This window comes from Chiloscyllium plagiosum, chromosome 20 (assembly GCF_004010195.1).
Source record: "Chiloscyllium plagiosum isolate BGI_BamShark_2017 chromosome 20, ASM401019v2, whole genome shotgun sequence".
Taxonomy (NCBI): domain Eukaryota; kingdom Metazoa; phylum Chordata; class Chondrichthyes; order Orectolobiformes; family Hemiscylliidae; genus Chiloscyllium; species Chiloscyllium plagiosum.
This window is the reverse complement of record NC_057729.1, coordinates 31,481,006-31,494,649: the sequence shown is the minus strand read 5'-3', so window position 1 is coordinate 31,494,649 and position 13,644 is coordinate 31,481,006. Positions and strand designations below refer to the sequence as shown.

At 42.0% G+C, this 13,644-nt stretch overlaps 1 long non-coding RNA gene across 1 annotated transcript in view; it reads right to left on the bottom strand.

Annotated features, from left to right (window-relative positions):
* Nucleotides 1–4,095: 4,095 nt before the first annotated feature.
* The window catches only part of LOC122560136, a 33,360-nt gene continuing 23,811 nt past the window's right edge, over nucleotides 4,096–13,644 (bottom strand). The window contains exon 3 of the long non-coding RNA XR_006314661.1: nucleotides 4,096–4,110. This is a non-coding gene — a long non-coding RNA (uncharacterized LOC122560136). The remainder of the gene's footprint in view (nucleotides 4,111–13,644) is intronic.

Here is a 13,644-nt window from a genome sequence, read left to right as displayed (position 1 = left end):
TGTGATGTCCATTCTTTATTGTCTTTAACAAAAACAGAAATTGCTAGAAAAGCTGAGCAGATCTGGCAGCATCTGTGGAGAAATATCAGTTAACGTTTTTGGTCCAGTGACCCTTCCTCAGAACCTTTGGCAGCTAGAAAAATGTTGTTTTTTTATGTCGAAGATATGGTAAGGTGAGGAGTGAACAATAGGTGGAGATAGAGCCCAAAGAGAGAAGAAATTTGACAGACGAAAGAGTGGATAACGATCAGGCTAGGAGGGTGAGTAGCTGTTAGTGGAGACTGTTAGTAGTTAACAATAGGTTGTTCATAATAGCAGACTATGTGATTACAAGGCCTGAAGTGTAGGAGTTGGGATAAGGACATGGGAGAGCTGAAGGCAAAAAATTGTTGAACGCAATGTTGAATCCAGAAGGCTGTAGAGTTGCCAAGCAGACAAGCAGTTCTTTCAGCTTGTGCTGAGCTTTGCTGGAGCATGCAGTGAGCCTGAGACAGAGATGTTGGCCTGGGAACAAGTGGCAGGCAACTGGAAGTTCAGGATCTTTTCTGCAAAGCAGTCACCCAGTGTATGCTTTGTTTCACCAATGTAGATAAGACCACATTGTGAGCAGCGAATGCAGTGAACTAGATTGGGTAAGTATAGGTAAAGTGCTGCTTCACCTGGGAAGGTGTGTTTGGGCCTTCCTGATAAAGGGCTTTTGCCCGAGACGTCAATTTTCCTGCTTCTTGGATGCTCCCTGATCTGCTGTGCTTTCCCAGCACCACTCCAATCTTGACTCTAATCTCCAGCATCTGCAGTACCCGCTTCTGCTGCATTTGGGGCCTTGGATACTGAGGAGGGAGGAAGTAAACGGACAGGTGTTACACCTTCTGCAGTCACAGGGAAGATGCCATGAGGCTATGGGGAGGTGTTGAGAGTAAAGAAGGAGTAGACCAGGGTGTCCCAGAGGGAACGATCCTTGCAGAAGGCTGACAAGGGAGGTGAGGGGATGTGGGTCTGGTAGTGGCATCCTGCTGGAGGTGGCAGAAATGGTGGCTAATGATCCCTTGGATTTGGTTGATGGTGGGTTGGTAGGTAAAGGCAAGGGGGACCCTATCATTGTTGTGGGAGGGAAAAGAGGTCTGAAATGTGGGAGATGGATTCTTTAAATTGATAGTACAGTCTGAAAATTTAGGCTAGTTTCTACATGCATGTTGCCAACATCAGCCTGAGTCCGTTTTTCTTACGATTCGATACATTCTCAAATGTCAGTCAAAAGCAAACAAAGATTAGTGCAAACTCTGACTTAAAGTTTCAAATGTACTCTGTCTTCCTTCATGTGGGTGTGGAATCTAATTAGCTAGGTGAAGTTTTGCTGTATACTATTGTTTTGCTGTCAAACTGGCAAATACAACTTATGTGCTGATTTCCTCAGATTATTTCAGAAAAATTGGTTCAGCATCTCTCTCATAGTGTAATTATGCAGAAACAAGGGAAATAAAAAGTACAATTGCACAGATAGGACTTGAGGTCCTGTGTTCAGGGAGGCAGTTCCATAGATAGAGCCAAGGTAAATGAAAAATAAGGATCAAGGAACAACATTATTGGGTTGGACAAGAGAGAAAGCAAGGCAAATGAAGAATTTGAAGAAAAGGATCTTAATCTTGATTTGAAGGAAGAAATGAATCCACTAAAGCATTGTATGAACAAGAGTCATATGAATTTAAGTCTTAGCACACATGAGGAATTTGACTGTGGCATCCTATGCTGACATCCATTCATGGTTAATGGAAACTGTGCATGTCTTCAACAACTATTTGAAGTTGATAAGTTTATAGTGTCCTTCTGAATACTAACTGACTTCTAAAGTTCAGGCAAGTCAAAGGCTGGACAAAATAAAAACAGAAAATGCTGGCCAGGCAGCATCTATGGCAACAGAAATCCCATGGTATCTGTGACCTTTCAGCAGAACTATGTTGCTAACCTGTTGTTAACTCTGGTTCTCTCTCCAGGGATGCTGCCAGACTGGCTGAATGTTGCCAGCATTTTCTGTTTGCATTTCTGATTTCCAGTATCAACAGCATTTGAATTCTTTGAAGCCTGCTCAGTTCTTCAGTTTACGGTCAGAAATTCTGTATCAGTTTACAGTGTACAACAGTTTCCTTGGGCAGTTGCAGAGTATGTGCCACCCTGCACATCTCTTTCTGAGATAACTTAGTGGTTACATACATCTTTCTTCCAGGAAAGGAAAAGACTTTTATTAGGGCTGTTCTCAAGTGATTATATGAGAAAGCTGAGTTAACAACATGTGAAGAATTCAAACATTTACCTGCCATCATAATCTGTAAACCTGCATTCAATTTGACATGACAATGTATGGCGGCCATTGTTGCATGGAAAGGCGACTGTGATGGAAAAACTTCAGAAAAAATTTTAAATTTCTTTTATAACAAAAGTAAGTCAGTTTGTTTTTTTCAATAAGTAATTGCACGCATACATTGTACAAAATATGCTTTCTGTAAATCAGCATAAATATATTTTTATAATTCCAAACAGAAACCAGAGACTAATAGTAATTGAGTGTAGTAGTACATTTCACATACCCGACTACAGAAGTCTCCATTTCCCTAAAATACACAAATGACATTTCATTCGTGGTGTGTCTTTGTGGTGCAAAACCATGATTATCTTCAGTATAAATTGTAAAGAACTGACCATGATCTATCAGAAATTCAGTTGTTCTCAGCAATACTGAGGTTACCAAGTCTGGACATACCCTGGGATGTTTCATCAAATGATTTTCATGCTTGTGCCACACATCACTTCCATACCAATTGGAAAATGAGCTGTATGTTCACTACTGATTCTTGGCTGTTAAATAGTTTATTTACCAATCTTCAGTATTTTCATTGATCTGTGGTAAAATGTATTCCAGAAGAGGGGGAGACAAACAATATTTAAATAGCTCTGCGGTTTCTCTCCTTGATTGTAGCAGAGAGGCAAAAGTTGTATTTTAATTCTGAAGAATTTACCACCCTAATCAGCCGAGGTACCCAGTTGGCTGTTCAGTTCTCTAACTTACACCTTCTTCAAATTTGTTTAAACTATTGGACAAGCAATCATCTATAAAGACTTCCAGGGAACTTAAGTCAAATTACATTTTACAGCAAGTTACAAAAATACTGATGTATATTAAACTTATAACAGTAATTTAATACCAGACATAATGGCAGGGAGGATGTGAAAGAGTCTTATGTTGCTTGCAACTGGTCAAGTTGCCAAAGTGGTAAGCTTCAGGGAAAGATAGGCTCCATTTAGGTATCTTTTTGCCATTGCACACCTGTTGGGAAAGGGAAGACTGGAGACTGGGAGAATAGTTGGCTGGTCGTGGGAAAGAGAGTGACTATCAGGAAGTGGAGAGGTGCAGAATCAGAGTTGGGGACCTGGGGTGAAGATGAGATTGGATCTTTGGATGATATGTTAATGATTAAGCTGGAGTTCTCCCTGGTACTCCTGATCCACAAGTAGTGCTGTAAAAGGCTTTTGAAGATACAGCTCTCTCTCTGCTGCCGCAAAAGCTAGAGTTCTCTCTCTGCTGTTGGATTCATTCTGTCAGTGTTCCTTCTCCTGGACTGGAGGAGACAGCAAGTTTAGCTGAGCTTGTCTTTACCAAGGGTGTGTTTAAGGGATGCTGCTATATTTGAGCAATTGATGAGTATAAGTTGAAATGTATATATTTTTATTAAGTATTTCAACACTGTTAAAGTTATTCTTCTTTTGTTTGTATTTTAACCATGGTGTCATAATAAAATGTGTTTTGCTTAAAGCCTAGTACTTTGACCAGTCGAATCACATCTGGAATGCAGTGCCTTATACTTGCTTTTAAATACGATAATAGAGTGTAGGTTATCATCTGGATATGTTTTGAATGGATTTGATGTGGTCCATAACACAACACATTCTCACCTGTTGTCAGGATGAGAGGGTAACATTGAAGGGAATGTGTTTCTTCCACCAAACATTCTTATGGAACAAGAGAAAAGCAATAAGAAGTAACGAAGGTGAATCAGGTAGCAGAGACAAATGATAATCCCGTCGGGGAGAGAGCAGAGCTTCATAACGTGAGCATTCCTGGAAGAGAAGAGGCAGTGAATTAAATGCTAAGACAAAAACAAGCTACTGCAGATGCTGCAACTATTCAGCAGGTCAGGTGGCATCTGTGGAAAGAAAAAAAAGAGTACAAGCGTTTCTGGGCTGGCAGCTCTGTTGGTGAGACTTTCACCACCAGGATCCTGATTGCAGGGGAAAGCCCTAGTAGCATTACCATTGCCCAATTGCCATGGGGTATGGCAGGCGGTGTGAGTGCAGTTGGCAGGCACAAACCCCTGGTATCTCAAGAACAGTCAATAAGATGTTTCAGGTCTATGACCTTTGATTCTGAACATTTTCATAATCAATGTCAGTTCTGATGAAACATCACAGACCAAAAACATTGACTCAATTCTACGTGACCTACTGAGTACTTCTAGCATTCTGTTTTAATTTTAGATTTCCAGCATTTTCAATAGTTTACTCTTGACTTCTTTACTTTGAATTACTTTCGGCTAAGTTTTGCGTTTTTTTTTGGCTAAGTTCAAGTTGTGCTGAGTTTTTTGGACCAGTTTCCAAAGTAAGCCTATTGGGTTTCTCACTAAATCTTACCAACCTTGCCTCATTAACTACCTGTTCTGGCTTTATGACATCTATCACACCCAATTCAGGCTGTATCTTACCATGGTTCATTCCCAGAACAAGTTGCCACTCAGTGGATATCCCAGAATTCACCATTACCCCTTGTGCCATCTTCAAAGTCAGTTGTACTCCCAATCAAGTACTATCTGTATGAAATAGCCCTTCCATTTGGCCAGCATGTGGTAAATAGTGGGAAATTGGTGCTCCATTGTGTAGGCATGGACCTGGAGCCCCTGCTGGACAGAGTGCTGCAGAAGTGGCCCTTCCTCTACCCCCAGTAACTGGTAGTACAGGTTGCAACACCAAACCATGCCAGCCTGGTCTGTGATAGCCGCTTGGATTAAAGCAGTCTAATGTATTTAGAGGAATGTATGGCAACATAGAAAGAAGGTCAGTGACCTTCTCCACTCTGCCATGTAAGTGACAGAATCTTCTTTCTGATATCTCACACTTTCTCTGTCTCTGTCACTATACCCACTGAACAAAAATCCTGAAGATGCAGCCTGGTGGAATCCATGAGCTGGATACATGTCTCTGACCACACGGTTCCTTGCTGCAGCATTACTGTCGTAGTTGCTGGTGCAGTCCAAGGTGAAATATTAAAGTGTCGAAGCATCCTGTAAGTAGATCAGAGATGGGCCATGTCAGTTCTTAGATTTTGACACATATCAGATGCCAATGTCAGTGCATATGAGGAGCTCATAGCTGGTGCCCATGGAGTGTGCCCTGAGATGTTAGTGGCCGCTGTCCAACCTAGCCATCCTTCCACACAAACATGGAAGTGAATTCACCAGGTACCTCCTCTGGTTTCCATGCCAAATTTTCTTGACATCTGCCTCATTTGTTGAGTTTGGTAAGGTAGAAAACTGAATATTAAGGAGACTAGTTGGGCTGTCACCAAGGTGTTTGAGTTATAATTCTCCTGATTTGGCAACTCACTGCAGCCTCATGAGGAACTTGGCACACTGTTTCTGAAAAGCATGAGTTTCAGTGAGATGTGCCCAATGTCAAGATTAGCCTTCCCTGATTCTTGTCTGATTCTGTCACAAATCTCGTTATAGCCCATGTTGCTCAGACCCCTGTAAGATTCCATTCAATGTTTTCAAATTTATAATATTGACTAACAAAGTTTGCATTTAAGTAATAACAGACTTTTTCCCTGCACTTTGCTCCCCTGCTCTCTTGTGCTGGGGTACAGTTCCATGATGCCAGCAGCCCAAGTGTCCATTCTCATTTTATTCCAGACCAGAGAGTATTATAAAGGATTCATTCATGGGCGATAAACATAGTTCAATGTAATCCTATCCATCTGTGTACGTGCATTTGCCAACAGTTTGCTGGATAGTGATTAGAAGGATTATTCAGGCAAGCACCAAGTAAAATTCGACAGGATATGAAGTGGGCAGTCATTCAGATCCTGACAAATTGTTAAGGGTGGGTTAGGTTCAAATTAGCCTTGTAAATTTTATTTTATTTTTACTGATGAACCTGTTTTTCAAATCAGCTCATCTTCAGTATTCATTCCTCAGGATTTCTTTATGTACTTTGGATTGGAAATTCATCTTTGTTGGCAGCAGAAAATGAATGGGAATGAATCAGCTGCCACTGTTGCAACATTTGCTATTTCTTTGAATATTGAAGATAAATTGCCTCCTTATGTTAAGAAGAAATATATTCGAATCATTCAGGTAAATATTATTCAACTACTTTTCCAGTGTTTTAGCTACCTTCCAAAACATTGTAGTAAAAAATACTCTTTGAAGTCAAAGTTCATTGTTTGAGCTGAACCTCAAGAAGTATTTTCTTCATCATGAATGAAGATCAACTGATTTATAATCCCTGATTCATGTCTCTTTTCCTTCATTTGAATGATTGTACCACATGCTGAGCTATAGGCATATATTTTTCATTGTCGAAATAATGTGCCACTGAGATTGACTGTTGGGAAAGCCCCACAGTCAATCCAAGATCTGTACTGAGTTAACCAATCTTATTGTGGTAATATTGGTCCTGGAACTGAGTTCAGTATTTCTGACCCAAGGGCAGATATGTTCGCAGTCAGACAGAGGTCTTGGGCAAATACAGTCCCTTGATCAATAAGAAGGGTTCAAGGGAGGATCACTGCCAAGTCAGGTGTCAGAGCTAGGTGATAAAAAGCAGAGAAAAGGATGGCAAAGTGGCGAACTTTCGGGAGTATGTAGAACACTATCAGAGGGCATGCTGGGCTGAGGGAGTGGAATTATTGGCAGTGTCCCACCACCGTGATCTTTACAGAAGGAAGACATACAGGAGGACCAATGTGGGTATTATTAAGCTGCAGTGTCAGGGGTCAGGAGGCAGGGGGTCAGTTTGACTTGAAGTTCAATGCGTTGGGTCTCCACACACAGAGCATGCATAAATGTGGGCTGTCAGGATAGTGCAATTTGAAGGGGACATTGAGATTTGAGAGAAGGTTATCTGGGGACCAAGTGGAGTCCCATGTTCCTGACCACAAGCTGCATTCCCTGCCATCACTTGCCATTCGTGAGATGCAAAATGCAACTGGAAAATGGCTAAGACAATACCCAAGGTGGGCAGACTCTGAGTCAATTTGATGGATGCAAATGCAGGATCCATGTCAGCTGGATACTAGGAATTGAAGGGGCAAACACATGAAGTAGGTGTTTGCAAACAGATACTTTCACTACTTCATCCATTTGCAATATATACAAAGTGGACGTGCTTAGTGTTTAAATGCTGGTCAAAGGCAATTTGCACCATACCTTGCAAATTGAACATTGGCATCTCAGTGATGCTGCATTAGCACCAATGACTTAAAAATAAGCACATGCTTACCAAAGGTAACCCATTACTACTGCAACTTCCAAGGGTGCCAAGGGAGGCAGAGACGATGGCCTTATTGTCTCTCCTGTAAGTTTAATAATAATTATGGTCTGAATGCAATGAAAACCTGAATGATTGATGTGGGTCTGAGATGGAAAGGGAGTTAAAATGGAACAGGCACTCCCTATTAAAGTATTGTGTTGGTCACTCAGACAGCACAGCACCTTCATAAAATTGGTGCACATTCTGAGGCTTGAGCTGTGTGAATAATGGGGACATGACCCTCATTAGCAAGGTGCAGTGGGTTTCATTGTATGAAGGAGTATGATCAGCTCTCATCTGCAGGATATATCATCACCAACTGGTACCAGACCTATGAACTCAATGCCAGTGATTTCCCGCAAGAATCTTGCACTCAGCCACTGAGAGAATGTTGGCCACTGTGGTTGCTTTCCTAAGAAGGGAAAAGCAGATACAGAGGGACGAGGGCTGACAGCAGGCTCAGGAATAGCAGCAGACCTTATAGGGAATGAGGAGCACCCAGTTCAGCGAGAGGGTTCACCTGCAGGGTACTCATAGTGCATTGGGTTCCGTGGAGGCCCAGAGCATTTTTGGTCATGACTCCATTTCCTGGGGATGAGCAAGATGCAGTGCCAGTGCAGAATCTGTTTGCCCAGGGTCATTGTGACTGAATTATTCCAAATGCTAGAGCGGAACCTGAGGGTGTCGGGAGTGATTGGCCATCCTCTCTTACTGGCTGTGAAGGTGACAGCTGTTTTGAACTGACTTCTTCGAGAGACTGACAGGTACCTGTGTGTGATCTCTCAGTTGAGTCCCCACAAATACATCAGGACAGTAACTGATGCCATCTGTGCAACATCACATCAATTCATTTCATTTCCTGATGGCAAGGTTAGTGCTACAGCCTGGACAGTAGGATTCGGGAACAGAGCTGTTTTCCCACAGACGCAAGATGCGATTGACCATACATATGTGGTACCTAGAGGGCCATAGCACAAAACTGGAATTCACCAATAGGTAAGGGTTGAATTTGATTTATTGTGCAGGTGATCTGTAATCGTTGTTACCACTGCCTCCAACACTTCCTGTGTCAGCTTGTTCCAGACATGCACCACCCTTTGTGTGAGAAAGTTGCCCCTCAGGTTCTTTTCAAATTTTGCCTCTCTCATCTTAAACCTATGTCCTCTAGTTTTGAACTCTCCTGCCCTGGAAAAAAAAACCTTGGCTCTTCACCCCATCCAAGCCCCTCACAATTTCATAAATCTCTGTAAGGTCACCCTTCCGTCTCTGATGCTCCAGGGATAAAAGCCCCAGCCTATTCAACATCTCCCTATAGCTCAAACACTCCAGTCCCAGAAACATCCTTGTAAATCTTTTCTGCACCCTTTCAAGTTTAACAACATCCTTCCTATAGGAGGGTGACCAGAATTGTATGCAGTATTCCAAAAGTGGCCTCACCAAAGTCCTGTACAGCTGCAACATGACATCCTACTTGTTAGACTCAGTATTATGACCAGTGAAAGCAAGCATGCTAAATGCCTTCCTCAGCAACTCCACTCTCAAGGAACAATGCACTGGCACCCTTAGGTCTCTTTGTTCAACAATACTCCCTATGGGCCTTCCATTTACTGTACATGTACTGCCCTGGTTTGTCTCACCAAAATGCAACACCTCACATTTATCAAAAATTAAACTCTATCTGCCGCTCCTTGACCCATTGTCCCATCTGATCAAGGTTCTCTCATACTCCAAAATAGTGTTCTTCACTGTCCACTACACCGCATATTTTGATGTTATCTCCAAACTTACTAATTATACTTCCTATATTCACATCCAAATCATTTATTTATATATATATATATATGAATATATATATATATGATGAAAAGCAGTGAACCCAGCACTGATTCTTGTAGTGCACCATAGGCCACAGATCTCCGGTCTGAAAAACATCTCTCTACTACCACCTTCTGTCTCCTGAGGGAATGTCAGCCTCTCAGTGCTGTGAGCAATGTGGTTTTGTGCCATTACGTTCCAGGGAGGGGCAAGCTGGATTGCTGATGTTTGTATGAGTGCATAGCAACCATTCAGCGATGGTGTGAGTGCAAGAGTTATTGGTCCTTCAGCAGATACTTGCTGAGTGGTGAGGTGCTTCGTGAACAATAACAGGTGGTAAGATGGGGGACAGAATGAGACATAAGAAATGCCATAGAGGTGGATTAGATAGTTAATATGGTAATAAACAGCAAGAAGCCTCACTAGGCATCATAGCAAAAAGCCTTCCAAAGATTTATACAACTTGCACTTAGCCAAAAAATCATAAGATTCAGCCCATTGAGATGATTATTTAATATTTACTGAATTCCTGATAAACGTTAATTGCTTGCATACTAGTGTGGACCGGGATTGCTTTAGGCCTACTAGTTTCCTGGTTAAATAACCTGCTGAGTCATCATATATGTTCATCAATGTAAACTATCATTTTGGGTAAGTTAAGGCTGGTACGGTGGCTCAGTGGTCAGCACTGCGGCCTCACAGTGCCAGGGACCCCGGTTCGATTCCAGCCTCAGCGACGGTCTGTGTGGAGTTTGCACATTCTCCCTATATCTGCGTGGGTTTCCTCCGGGTGCTCTGGTTTTCTCCCACAGTCCAAAGATGTGCAGGTCAGGTGAATTGGTCATGCTACATTGCCTATAGAGTTAGGTGCATTAGTCAGGGGGAATGGGTCTGGGTGGGTTGCTCTTTGGAGGATCGGTGTGGACTGGTTGGGCCGAAGGGCCTGTTTCCACATTGTAGGTAATCTAATCTAATCTTATTCATGTGTTGTTGCTGTCTGAGGAACTACATCCTAGTGTGAGTCATTAACTTCAGGAAAGAAGTTGGAGCAAATCAATAAAAGAATCTTGTCCCCAAACTGGGGACCAGTTATATGAGGTATATGAGACTACATCATGCAGGTTTGTAAGTCATTAGAGCCCATTGATGGGAAAGCTTCCCATGTCTCCAGTTACCCTGGCAACTGACAATTGCTCCACAGGAACATTTGTTTGAGAATTGGTTAGAAAAGGTTTTTTTATATGTACAATAATGATGGAAAATTATATGTAATTGTTAATATTATAGGAGGTATTCTGTGGATTTTACATCCTTAGTCTGCCCTGCCTATTTTAAATGGAAGATCGGATCTAATTTAGGCACTTCTAATCAATATTTTACATTACGTTTCAGCATCAACTATCTTTTTTTCTCTCTTTTTACCTTTCCCTGTTAACTAGGCATTGAAGTCACACAGATGCAACTTAAAAACGTTTTTACCACTGCAAGTTATTCAATTGAATTGATCATAATAAAAAAACTCAAAAACCTAGACAGTGTTTCACAAACCAGAAGTGACAGATATTAAATAATAATGTCTTTAAATTATTGTTATATTTAGCTTGACAGAATGTATCAGTCAATCATCTGAAGCCTGAATAGGGCCTCAAAAGGTGTTAAGTGGGATTGAATTTAGCTAGTTTGAGTCATCTCAGATCAGCTCAGCTTGATTTAAGAGAGGGACTGTTAAAAGTGCACAACTAGTTAAGCTTCACACAGTCAGGAAGGAGAGATCCCTTCCAGAATGAGACACAGCACAGGTGAGTATATAGTTCAGGAAATTTAGTGACAACGTGGGAATTCAGTGCAGAGTGGAAAAGGAGCTCTTGCTTCCTATTTTTTGGCTCATAGTTTGTAAGTTTTTTTTTAACAAGATAAATTCAAGCCCCAGATGAGAGGACCAGCATATAAGAGTAACATCACAGGAAAACCATAAGTTCATTGGTTATTTCATAGAATCCCTCCAGTGTGAAAGCAGGCCATTTGAACCATCATGTTCACACCAGCCCTCTGAAGAGCATTCCACCCAGATCCACCCTATCCCTATAACCCCACATTTCCTGTGGCTAATTCACCTAACCTGTGCATCTTTGGACTGTAGGAGGAAACCCATGTGGACACGGAGAGAATGTGCAAATTCCACACAGACAGTTGCCCTAAGGTGGAATCGAACCCCAGGTCCTTGGCACTGTGAGGCAGCAATGATAGCCATAGAACCACCGTGCTGCCCTTGATAGCTACTAATTTGACTATATAACATCACTAACTTGCAGATTTTAGGTAAATAGGGGAAATAATTACAGACCATTATTGATTTTTTAAAAATACAAATTAATAACTGTAATTAAAAGAGAGATGCCAGGCTAGGTGATATGTTGTAACTGCATGATGTGGGAGCTGGTGAATCCCAGTGTGGTTCATATTAGCCATGTTTGTAGCAAGTGTTGGGTTGCTTGAGGAACTCCAGCTCAGCATTGCTGGAGTCTGAGCTTTGGATGTGGCAACACATCAGAGAGGTGGAGAGATACCGGGATGCTGTGGTTCAGAAGGCAGACACACCCCCTAGATAAACTACGATCTCTACCTCAGAGTCATACTCTCCTGTTCTGACCACTCTCTGAATTTGAGAGATCAAGGAGGTACTGCTGAAGGAATCTCAGCCCTTGCACTTGTCTAACAGGTTTGAGATTCTTTCTTCCTGTGTGGATGAGAGTTGGGTTTGAGGATGAGAAAACTGATCATAGCTCCATGGTACAGGGAGATATTCAAAAGGAGGGGACAAAGAGAAATGTAGTTGTAATTGGGGATAGTGTAGTCAGGAAATAGACTCTGTTCTCTGTGGCCAGGATCAAGTCCCAAAGGCTGTGTTGCCTGCAAGGTACCCAGGTTCAAGATCTCTCATCTGGGCTGCGGAGGAACTTGTTGTGGGAGGGGAAAGATCCAGTTGTTGTGGTCCATATAGGAACCAATGATATAGATAGAAAGGGAAAAGAGATTCTACTGAGGGAATATGAGCAGTTAGGAGCTAAATTTAAAAGCAGAACCTAAAAGATAATCATCTCTGGATTACCACCTGAGCTATGCACAAATTGGCCCAGGGTCATCAAGATTAAAGAGGTAAATGTGTGGCTCAAAGATTAGTGTGGGAAAAATGGGTTCAAATTCATAGGACATTGTCACCGGCACTGAGGAAGGAGGGAGCTATTCCTATGGGGTGGGCTCCACCTGAATCATGCTAAGACCAGAACACTAGCAAATAGTAAAGCTAGGGTTATGGATTAGGCTTTAAATTCAATAGTGAGTGGGTGGGGATGGTTCCGTTGCATGGAAAGCTATGGAAAAAGTGGGATTGGGGGAGTGGGGAGTGCTCAGGTGAAAATTTGCTGAATAAATATTAGGACAGAATATGGAAAGGGTTGTTCAAATAACTTCAGGCATAGCAGGTGAGGGGACAACAACAAGAATGGAGGCAGTCAACACAAGACTGAGGGTATTGTATTTAAATGCACGCAGTATGTGAAGCAAGACAAATGAACTTGTAGTACAGATTGAAATTAGTGGATACAATGTTCTGAGTATCACAGACATGTGGATGAAGAGGATCAGGGTTGGGAACTATACATCCAAGAATGTATAGAGCAGCCAGATGAGCACCAGGGGGAGGGTTTGCCTTGTTTGAGAGAAATGAAATTAAATCAATAGCAAGAAGTGGTATGGAATGGGATGGCATCAAATCTGTGTGGGTAGAGTTCAGGAACTGAAAAGGAAAAAAAAAAATCACCTGCTGCCTGGGGTTGTACAGACTCCAAGTAGTAATCAGGATATGGGGCAGGAAATAAATCAGGAGAGAGAAAAGGCATGTAAGAAATAATCATGGGGTCTTCAATAGGCAAATGGACTGGGAAAATCAGGTTGGTAATGGATCTCAAGGAAATGAATTCATGAATTGAGATGTTTTTTTGGAGCAGCTTGTGGTAGAGCCCACAAGGCAACAGGCATGTCTGGATTTGGTCAGGCATATGAGGCAGACTTGATTAGGGAGCTGAAGGTGAAAGAACCTCGAGGGACCAGTGATCGTAATGTGATAGAATTCACCCTGCTGTTTGAGACAGAGAAGCTGGAGTCAAATGTGACAGTATTACAATTGGGCAAATGTAACTAGAGTGACATGAGGGAGGAGCTGGCCAGAATTGATTGGAAGGATACCTAACAGGG